General features: G+C 51.8%; 1 pseudogene; it reads right to left on the minus strand.

Annotated features, from left to right (window-relative positions):
- Positions 1-8,100: 8,100 nt before the first annotated feature.
- LOC112872999 lies at positions 8,101-9,536 on the minus strand (annotated as a pseudogene).
- Between the last annotated feature and the right edge of the window lie 212 nt (positions 9,537-9,748).

Here is a 9,748-nt window from a genome sequence, read left to right on the forward strand (position 1 = left end):
GCTTCCCCGCCACTGTGTCCGCACAGCACTCCCCCACGTGCGACGCCTCGGCCCTCACCACCGTGCCACGACGGCTGCGAGCGGCCAAAACGCCATTAATGGCGCCCGCCGAGCCACCGCACGGCCCCGCCTCCTCACCGCCTCAACCCGCCTATAAATAGGCCCCCGCCCCGCTCCTCGTTCCCCCACGGCCTCCACCGCCACCGCCCGCCGCCTTCCAAGCTCCCAGCGCCACCCCGCCGAGCCACCGGCACCGCCGCCGCCCGCTCCCGTCGTCACGCCCCCTCGCTCCACCTCGGCCCAAGGTGAGGCCGGGGATAGAATCCCCGTGCCCCCCTCTCCCTTTTCCCCCACCCCCGGACCGCCATCGAACCCCGGGCCGGCCGGATTTGGCCACCGCCAGCGCCCCCTTCCCCCTCCTCTGTTCTGCACGGGGGAGAGGAAGGAGAAGGGCAATTTTGCCCGAGGCCCCCCCCCTTTTCCTGTATTACCCCAAAAGAACCCCTCCCTCCCCCTATTTGCTCCGTTTTGCTAAAAAGACCCTACTCTTTTTAGCATTTCAAACCAAACCCCCATTACATAAACCTAAACAAAACCGACACCCTTTAGCATGCCCTGAGTATTTCTAGGATTCGCAAATAGGTCCTTACTCCCTCCAGATAATTATGAATAAGCCCCTGGAACCCTGTTTAACCACCCGAACCCTCTTTAACTCGTCATTTTATGCGCCAAACGATCTCCGATCGACCCGAAACTTTACCACGCCCTTTCTAGTATAGTTCCAGCCATGCCATTAAGAAACCACCCTAAAATATTAACCCTACCTCCGTAACTAAATTATTTCCGATACAAGCTCAACGATAAAAGCTTTTAGTTCTTTCGATTGATTGTGTGCTTGTTTGTTTGCACCGTAGGACCCGGAGTGAACGAGGAAGGTCCCGATAGTGACCAAGCGAACGAGGACCAGTTCTGCGACCCCGAACCCGAGGGACAGTGCTTTGATCAGGACCTCCCGCAAGGGTTTGACGATGGCAAGTTCAATTCCGCCCTTTGATGCATGTTTTTGTCCTAGTTTTTATAAACACAACCCAGTGGTCTATTTTATAAAATTGCATGGTTTTGCGTGCTGAAAACATGGTAGGATAGCCACCCTTGTTTGAGATAACCCTACTTTGACCACCTGATTTTATAAAGAAAACGTGTGTGTGTGGGAAGGGATAAAATGTGGTTTTGAAAGATGAGTTAGACAGGATGGATGGCATTTCTGTGTGAATTGCCGTTGGTGTGCTCGTACCTGTGTGGTTGAGCGAGGAAGGGAGATATCCATCTTGTCATCCCTAAGGATCGAGTTGATGTGTCGTCTCACCTAGCTTCCTGTCGTGCAAACCACTTGACCGTTGTATGGGCAACGGCTCAGCATAAATCCCTCTAGTTAGTCTGATAGCCACCAGGAGAGCTGAGAGCAACGGGTGATCAAGGAAAAGGGATAAGCTCTGTGTGACTTATGCCCCGGTTAAACCTCGAAGATAGGTCGAATGACCCCTTGGTGGATCCCGTGGTGGCTAGTCAGGACTAGCTAAGGAGGGTAATGGCTTTGCTGGGATCTGCACCGACACTAAGGTGATCGTGCTGCGGTACCCCACCTGTGGGTAAAGTTGCACACCTCTGCAGAGTTAAAATCTATTCGAATAGCCGTGCCCACGGTATTGGGCAAGTTATGGTGTGGTCACATAACTAGTGTTTCTCTCCGGGAATGGTTGGGCTGGTGTGAGTTGTTTGGAAAGTGTCCGGCAGTTGTGCCGTGTGCTACGGCGGACGGGGAGTCCGGTAGCGGTTTAAAACTTAGATTCGTGTGGATCAACACCGTGTGCTCCTTGGTACTAGAAAACTCGTTTTGAAAATGCTTTTAAAACGAACCCCTGCATATAACCGAGTTTTCCGCAAATGAACCATAACCTTATCCTTGGACTGTCCTGTGCATTAATTTCTGTTATACCCCCTCCGTGGGTGTGATTGGACTTGCTGAGTACGTTTGTACTCATCCCATTCTTACTTTTACAGTGGAAGACCCAGACTACGTCCCCGAAGACATCGAGTAGGGTTTCGTCCTGCACCCAGTCTTGCCTGTGGTTAAGGCCACCGTTGGAGTTCCGCATGGCGCAAGACTCTAATGACCCTCTTTTCGTAGCTAGTGTAATGGTGTGGGTTTTAGTTGTAATCCTCGCGATAGTGGCGCTTCACTGCCCATTACCGCGCAAAGTTGTACGGTGATATACCATCTGATGTAATAAAAGTGTTATCAGCCTCCTGGGACTGATAAAGCAACATTTTTAAGTCTTCCCTGATGGGGGGACGCTTCACTCTAATACTTTCAACAATAGAACTTTTAATTACCATGAGGCACTTACGATTTGATAGCTCCCATTTAGCTTTTTCATCATTATATTCCTTTTGGAGTGCTTCAAAATTTTGAGAGCCCTCCTCAAGCTCTTTAGGAGTTTCATTATTGAGAGCATAATTGAGATCCAGCAGGGCTAAAGTGATCTCTAATTTTTCTTTCCATGAAACATAATTGCACCCATTAAGTTGCTCAATATCGCTTATCAGCCCGGTAATTTGAGCATAAGATGCTGCATCCAATAAGGAAGAACTTTAGTGAGCAACATCATAAACTACTTTTATTGATCAAATTCAAATCAGCTTTGGCCAGAATTGAATAAGACCAATAAAATTTTGCAAAAATTATTCATTCATCAGCTTTGACCAGAAAAATGAATAAAAATCACACTTTATCACATGCCTCAAAGACTCATTTTATTAATCCAATCCAATCACCTTTGGGCACAAAAGATTGGAAAAATAAAATTTTGTGAAAATTTATCCATTTATGAGCTTTGGCCAAAAAAATGGATAAAATCCACACTTAAATAGAGGCATACATCATCATATTTCATAAAAATTATCACAGAGGAAACATGTATTAAAGCATAATAAGAAAAAACTAAAGGAAAAAACTCATTATTCGCATAAGCAAAATGGAAAAATAAAACTTGAACGGTAAAAAGCTCAATATTTGTGCAGCCCATGAATTTAAAGGAAAACTACCTCATAAAACAATTAAAGGCTCAAAATGAATTTGGCCCATTAACAATTCTAGCCCAAACACTATGTAGCCCAAAAGAGAATTTTAAAAAAAACATAAAACTTAGCCGGGTCGAGTAAATGTCCCGAACCAGGCCGAATTCGGCCTGGCCCGTTAACTCCCACCACCTCCCCGCCTGGGCTCCAGGCCCAAAAACTTGGGCCTGGGCTGGGAAAATGGTGCCCCCGCACCGGCCTGTTAGGCCCGCGGGACAGCCGGCCACCTCGCACCGTTGGATCGGGATCCAACGGTGGAAGGCGCACCCGCGGTTCACAAAACCGCAGCCTGTCGTCGCTCTCAGTAACCCTAGCCCTCATCCTTATCCTCCCCTCTCTCATCCCTTTCTCGGTAACCCTAGCGGCGCGGAGCACCCATTGGCGCATAGGAGGGCCAATGGCGCCGCCGAGCTACACTCGCCGGAGCTGCGGGCCACCTTTGTAGGCGCGCAACCCCGTCGAGCGCAGCTCGATGGTGCCGCAAGGAAATGCTCGGGAGCGAGCATGGAAGCCCACGGTGGCAGCCCTCTCCCCAACGACAGTGCGCACGAGGGGAGCCGGTGCGGAGCCGTTTCGGCGGTGGACAAGGGGACACTCGGGGACCAAGCTCAGAGCGGATATCCACGCTAAGGTGGTGGCCATGGAGGTGCCGTGGTTGACGACATCCATGGCAGCCCTAAGGTATGTCTGGCGCCCTTCCTTAGCTTAGGGTTCAAGAAATTGGGGAAATCTCTTGATTTAACTATATCTCGGGTTTCGGGATTTGAGGATTTTGGGGTTAGGGTTCTTGATTTCATAAATTCACCACTTCCCCTTCTTCTACATGCTAACCGAAACCCTAGGTGCATGAGTTTGGGTCTAGCAATAACGAATCAAGCATGAATGTGACGAACATCATGAACATAGGCTTGAATTATGCATAAAAAAACATTCTCATGAGCATGCACTAAAACATGAATTGAGCACTGGTCCATCTAGGGAAGCTAGAATCACACATAAACAAGGATCCTAAAGGATCTAGCATGGCTCTGGTGCCACTGTTAAATGCTCTGGATCGACTAGATCCTAATAAATCACAAGTAAATGCTTAGATAAAGGTACAGGCATACCTTCTTTAGATGTAGAAGCCATCAAGATGTATTGATGCTTAGTGTAGTTCTTCCTAGTGAGGGAGGGATAGAAGCTTAGCTTGTTCATCATGTTTCTCTCCCTATTTGTACTACTGTGCACTAGGGGATTCCACACCCAATAGGTCGGTTGCATGCCCACTGATCATAGGCAAAACCATTAAAGATTAAATGGTTTAGATCTCAGCCATTCATTTGTGTTTTAACCACTGAGATCATTCCTACACGTCCATGGCTGGGACCTCGCAGGAGATAGGCTAGAACGAGCTGTGGTTCACGAAATTCTATGAGAGTAGGCAAAACGGAATAGTAACGAGATGGGGATCTCACCTAGGGGTTCATACAGAGCATTAGAGCTGCAGTTTGGGTCCAGGATTGAGAGGACGGCGAGCCGCTGCTAGGGCATCATTTGCGTCTGGATCAGCAAATGGAAACTTCATCAATCATGTGCTGCGATAGAGGATGGCATACCCTAGATAAACTGTCGCGTCTTACCTCAGAAGTTTGTTTTGTCGGATCATGCGCCGCCCAGGCACCTGACTTGTACCACGCTACGAATAAGCTAACACCGCCGGCGATGATGGAACCCGATGGCAATCTTCGTGTCCGCCGCCGTTCCATGCTGTGTGCCGCCGTCCGTACAGCGTTAATGTGTCTGTGATTGTTTCGGTGACAGGCATCTCTGTAGAGAGTAGGGAAATATTAGGTTTGGAAATGGCGCAGTTTGTTTCGGAAGGTGATAGGCGGCAGCGTTAATGTGTCTGCGATTGTTTCGGTGACAGGCATCTCGGTGGGCAATCGACAGCTGAAGATATTTCACGAACGGATGGCATCCGCGTATGGTTCGACGCTCGGCAGACTGATTGTTAGGGTATCTGCGGGGGCCTGCTGCCTTGAGATGGACGGCTAATGATGTAGTTAGTCAAGACTACCGAGCAACGGACATCTTAAGATTACTGACGGCAGACCGATTAGACGTCGCGGCGCTAAGATCGCACGACGTACCGGTCGCCTAATCATTCCTTTTAGTAGTGAGAGATGAGAGATATCTCAATCGCCATTATAGCCAGCATGGAAACATTATTAATTTATGCGCAAGCTCCTGTAGCAAATATAGACTCTTTGAAGCAGAAGGCCCCTACTACGGCCCTACCCCTGCCCAAGAGATGAGTCGTCAACGCCACAGTATCCCTCTTCAGTGATCACGCGGTACTACCAGGCGACGTGTACGTCTTTGACTCCCCAGGAATTGCTCGCGAGATGGAACATACAAAAACCTCTACATCTAGCTATACATACCTTCTCTATTCCGTGCATATAGTCTCGTTAACGCTCGCTGGAGTAGGGTCGTCTAATGGCGTCCGCGGTCAAGATCATGGCCAATAGAGAACGAAGCCGTTCACGACGCTTCCATCTCAAGCCGAGGACCACCTTTCCCGCCGTGTCCTCTCCTGCCTCGGGATTCGCGACGGCCCCGAAGACAGCCCCCACTTGTCGTTTCGGCACGAGGTCGCCGTCGGAGGCACGCGCCATAAACCCATAAACCATGCTCGCACGGCCATCTACGCACCGTGCATGTCTCGCCACGCACGCCGCCTCGCTATAAATGCGTGGCCCCTCTCGCATGCACCTGCCTCAACTCATCGTGCGCGCGCAGCTCTCTCTTGTGCCTAGCTAGCTCTCGATCGAGAGGAGCGCGATGATGAGGTCGTGGTCACTGCTCTTCGTCGTCCTCCTCGCCGCGCGCGCCTCCGGCACCTCTCCGCCGCCCTCCCTGCCGGGCAATGCCGCCGCGGTTGCGGCCGAGGAGCGGCGGGAGCACCACGGCGGCGGCGGCGGGCACGCCGCCGCGCCCGAGCCGGAGGGCGGCGCGTTCTTCTGGAGGGTGGGCAGGTTCGCGGTGATGGTGCACAGCATGTGGCACGGGATCAAGCCGGTGCCGAGGCTGGAGCGCGTCGTGTCGGCGTCGACGCGGCCGGCGGAGGGCGGAGGGGTGGACTACCTGCTCGTGCTGCGCGTGGCCCCGCCGCTCGGCACCTGCCGGGCGCTCGTCTGGGGCGTGCCGGGGGAGGGGTCGGAGGACTGGAAGCTCAAGTACTTCGAGCCGGTCGTCGGAGCGTGATGATCGACCAGCTCATATGATGGGGAGATAACGACCATTCATGCTAACGCTGTTTGGTCTATCTCCCGCGTGGAGCAGAGATCAACGAGGGACGCAACGGATCTGCGTATACCTCTTGCATGAACGCTTTTACGTGCTATTTATATAGTAGCAGCCAGTATAATAAGTCGCGAGTAGTAATAACCCTTTTCAAGCAAGCATGCATGTGTGTGTTCGTTGTCACTTCATGGGTGTATACCTTTTTTTTTTTCCTTTTTTGCTGAAGAGTGTCATGGAGTATATGTCTAAGTTGCGTAAGATTCTACATGTCATCAAAGTGTTGAATATCTAGTATAATGAAATAATAACGGAGAGGTTGGTTATCATTCTACTAGCTAATAAATTCCAGTGTCATACCCATCAGATGAAAAATCACCTCCCCACATCCGCATTTTTCGGTCCATGAATTCAAAACTACGTGGGCTTGTCTCCCCCAACTTAGACGAGCTTCAATGACCTTTTAGGGCGTTAGAGGTTTCTTGCACTGGTCAGCCTGCCCCGCACCAGTGAGCCAGGCCCTTCCTGTGACCAGACTAACGTCGTGGAGAAGGATGTTTTTAGATTGTCTGCATCCTTGCAGCATGACCAATGAGAGCAGCTGATTGGTTACCTTCCTATCACGTTGGCCCTATACACTAATAGAGCATCAGTATCGGCTGCAACAGCTGTATCCCAGAGAGGACTATTAGTATCATGTCATGCCATACCCGGTACTAATATCCCTCAAGGTCGTGGAAATATCCACCCCATTAGTACCGGATAGAGCCACGACCAAATACAAATACTAATCCGGTTAACACAATGATATTTATGTACTTATATATTTGTAAATATTAATATGTTTAAATAAGTAGTACTATATTTTTATATACTTAATTACATAATTTTCATATACTAGGTAAAGGCCCATGGATGCTATGCTGCTTTTGTGGTTAGTTCATGAAAGTTTGGATTGTGAATATGTTACATTCTCATTGCTCCTAGCTATTTCTCATTGAATCATGTACGTGCATGGTGCATATGAACTGAGATATACATCAAGATTTTGCAGTCTCTGGGGTTTGTTCTGCTGCCACACGAATAGCACGGGTTCCCGATGGGGTCGGGTACGAGGCTGATTTTTGCCACACATTGTTGTTCTGGGATGGGGCGGGGACTGCTTTTCAGGGATCAGGGCGGTCCCCACCCCGCCTCTTTGCCACGCCCGTGGCTCTACCGTCAGAGCTATGGAGTGTCGATGCGGATACTATATTTTTAATAGTGGTAGAGATAATGGTGTGAGATGTGTGAATGCTTTCAAATCTGTACCTCTCGTGAAAACCGTGGCATTTGGGGGGAACTGATTTCTCTGTTTCTATTTTTTCAGGAAAACATGTTGAGTGTTAAGTTCATCATGTGGTTAATAATGTAGTATGATTAGAGCCTCATGGGGCCTTCCTAATCCGTGCATAAGAGCTCTTTTGCGCTAATATCTTTACAAATTTGCACTATAGAAACGTGAACGCACGCAATGACCTCGACAGAACGCAACCCATGATTGCCCGCTGATGTGTTGGGAATCGGCAGCAACGCAGCAGCGATCTTTGCTCGGTGATCATGAAGATCAGAAGGAATAGAGAGCAAAAGAAAAGGTATTTGTTGAAAATGATGGTGCTCCACTGATATGATATCCATTCATATTCCTTTCTAGAAACAAAACACGAGTCCCGATGACGAGCAAGTTACACTGTGTGTTTTTTCTGTCGAAACTTGTGTTAGTAATTCCCTTTCTAATGATGCAAGGGTAAAAAAAAACTAATCGTTTGGCAGTCAGATGATCGGCAGCGGCGGCGTCGAACACGTTCACCTCGCTGTGCACGGCGAAGAGGCGGTCGCCGCCGATGAAGAAGTCGCAGATGGCGCCGCACCGCCGTTGCTGCACCGCAGCATCAACGTCAGCATGTGGTCGGCACCGCTGAACACCGAGATGGTGGCGCCCGTCGACGCGAACAGCTGCCAGCTGGCCGCCGTGCGTGGCAAGCTTCCGGTAGCAGGTCTTCTCGCCGCACGCCTTTGTCTTCCCACTCATCGTCAGCTTGCTCCGCGATCTCCAGTGCACGCCGGCGGCGTTTTTCCGGATGTCGAGGAACCCGAGGTCGTCGTACTGGTTGACCACGCACACGGAAGGACCTTGGCTGGCGGTCGTGGGCCACGCGGAAGAACTGGTGGCGCGGCTCGTCCGTGAGTGCGAAGAAGGCCGCCACGCCATCATCGTCGCGCCGGCCGGATCGCTCCCGCGCGGCGACGAGGAGCGTGGCCGCGTCCAGGTACACCACACGTTGTTTACCGGCGCGTAGTCCAGGTACACGCGCCGGCGCTCCTCCAGTGCCTAGTTGTTCACGTGCATCGCGCCGCCGTGCGCGACGCAGCACCCGCCGTTGGGGGACGCCCGGACGGCGGTGCCGTCCCCCGGTGCGCACCCAAGGACGGACGCAGCCAGGTGCACAACTCCCTGAGGCGCGCGGCGTGGACGTGGTTGAGGAGGCCGTAGTAGAGCGCCTCGCAGTAGAGCGCCGCCTCCGGGACACCCGGGGGCACGTGGAGCCCGCCCGTATGGAGCAGGTCCAGCAGCACCGCGAAGCAGGCCGGGTTGCATTCGATGAGGTACTCGGCCGGCCCGGCGCCATGCCCGCCGTCGCTCCACCGTTCCTTTCCCTTCACGGTCCTCCTTGCAGATCTCTAGCACCGGCCGCGATGAACTCCTACTCCAGCGATAGCTCCTCCACCTCCCGCCCCACCACCACATCCTTCAATTCTAAGGATGGCAGCGGTTCGGGTTCGGGGTGGATATCTGCAGGTTTCGGGCCCGCGGGTTCCGGTTTTGGTTTCTGATTTTCGCCCACGGATTTGCGAGTTTGGATATCTTAAATTTACCCGGGGAGCTCCATCGGAGCTCCGAAACATTCAGCCCACTAGAAACCCACCTAGCAACCCTAAGTATATAAGCCCTCATTCGCTCAACCCTCAGTCCCTCCTCTCCCTCATCCATCTAGACCATCCGGTCACCACACGCCCGCATCAAGCATTTGTGCAGGTGCAGGCGTGCAGCCCCGCACCCACCAGTCCCGCATGGCGCCCGGCGCCTGCAGTCCAGGCTCCAGGTCGGTGCTCGGTGCCCGTAGTCCCGCATGCGGCACGCCGCACCCACACCCACCCGAAGCCCCGATGAGGCAACGAGCAACCTCGCCGGCCTCGCCAGTCCGCGAATCCAGCAAGCCATGAGGTATGACGGCATATCCCTTCCCTAGATCTCGAATTTCATGCATCATCTAAGTGTCAAACT

Source organism: Panicum hallii, chromosome 9 (genome assembly GCF_002211085.1).
Source record: "Panicum hallii strain FIL2 chromosome 9, PHallii_v3.1, whole genome shotgun sequence".
In the NCBI taxonomy this organism is placed as follows: domain Eukaryota; kingdom Viridiplantae; phylum Streptophyta; class Magnoliopsida; order Poales; family Poaceae; genus Panicum; species Panicum hallii.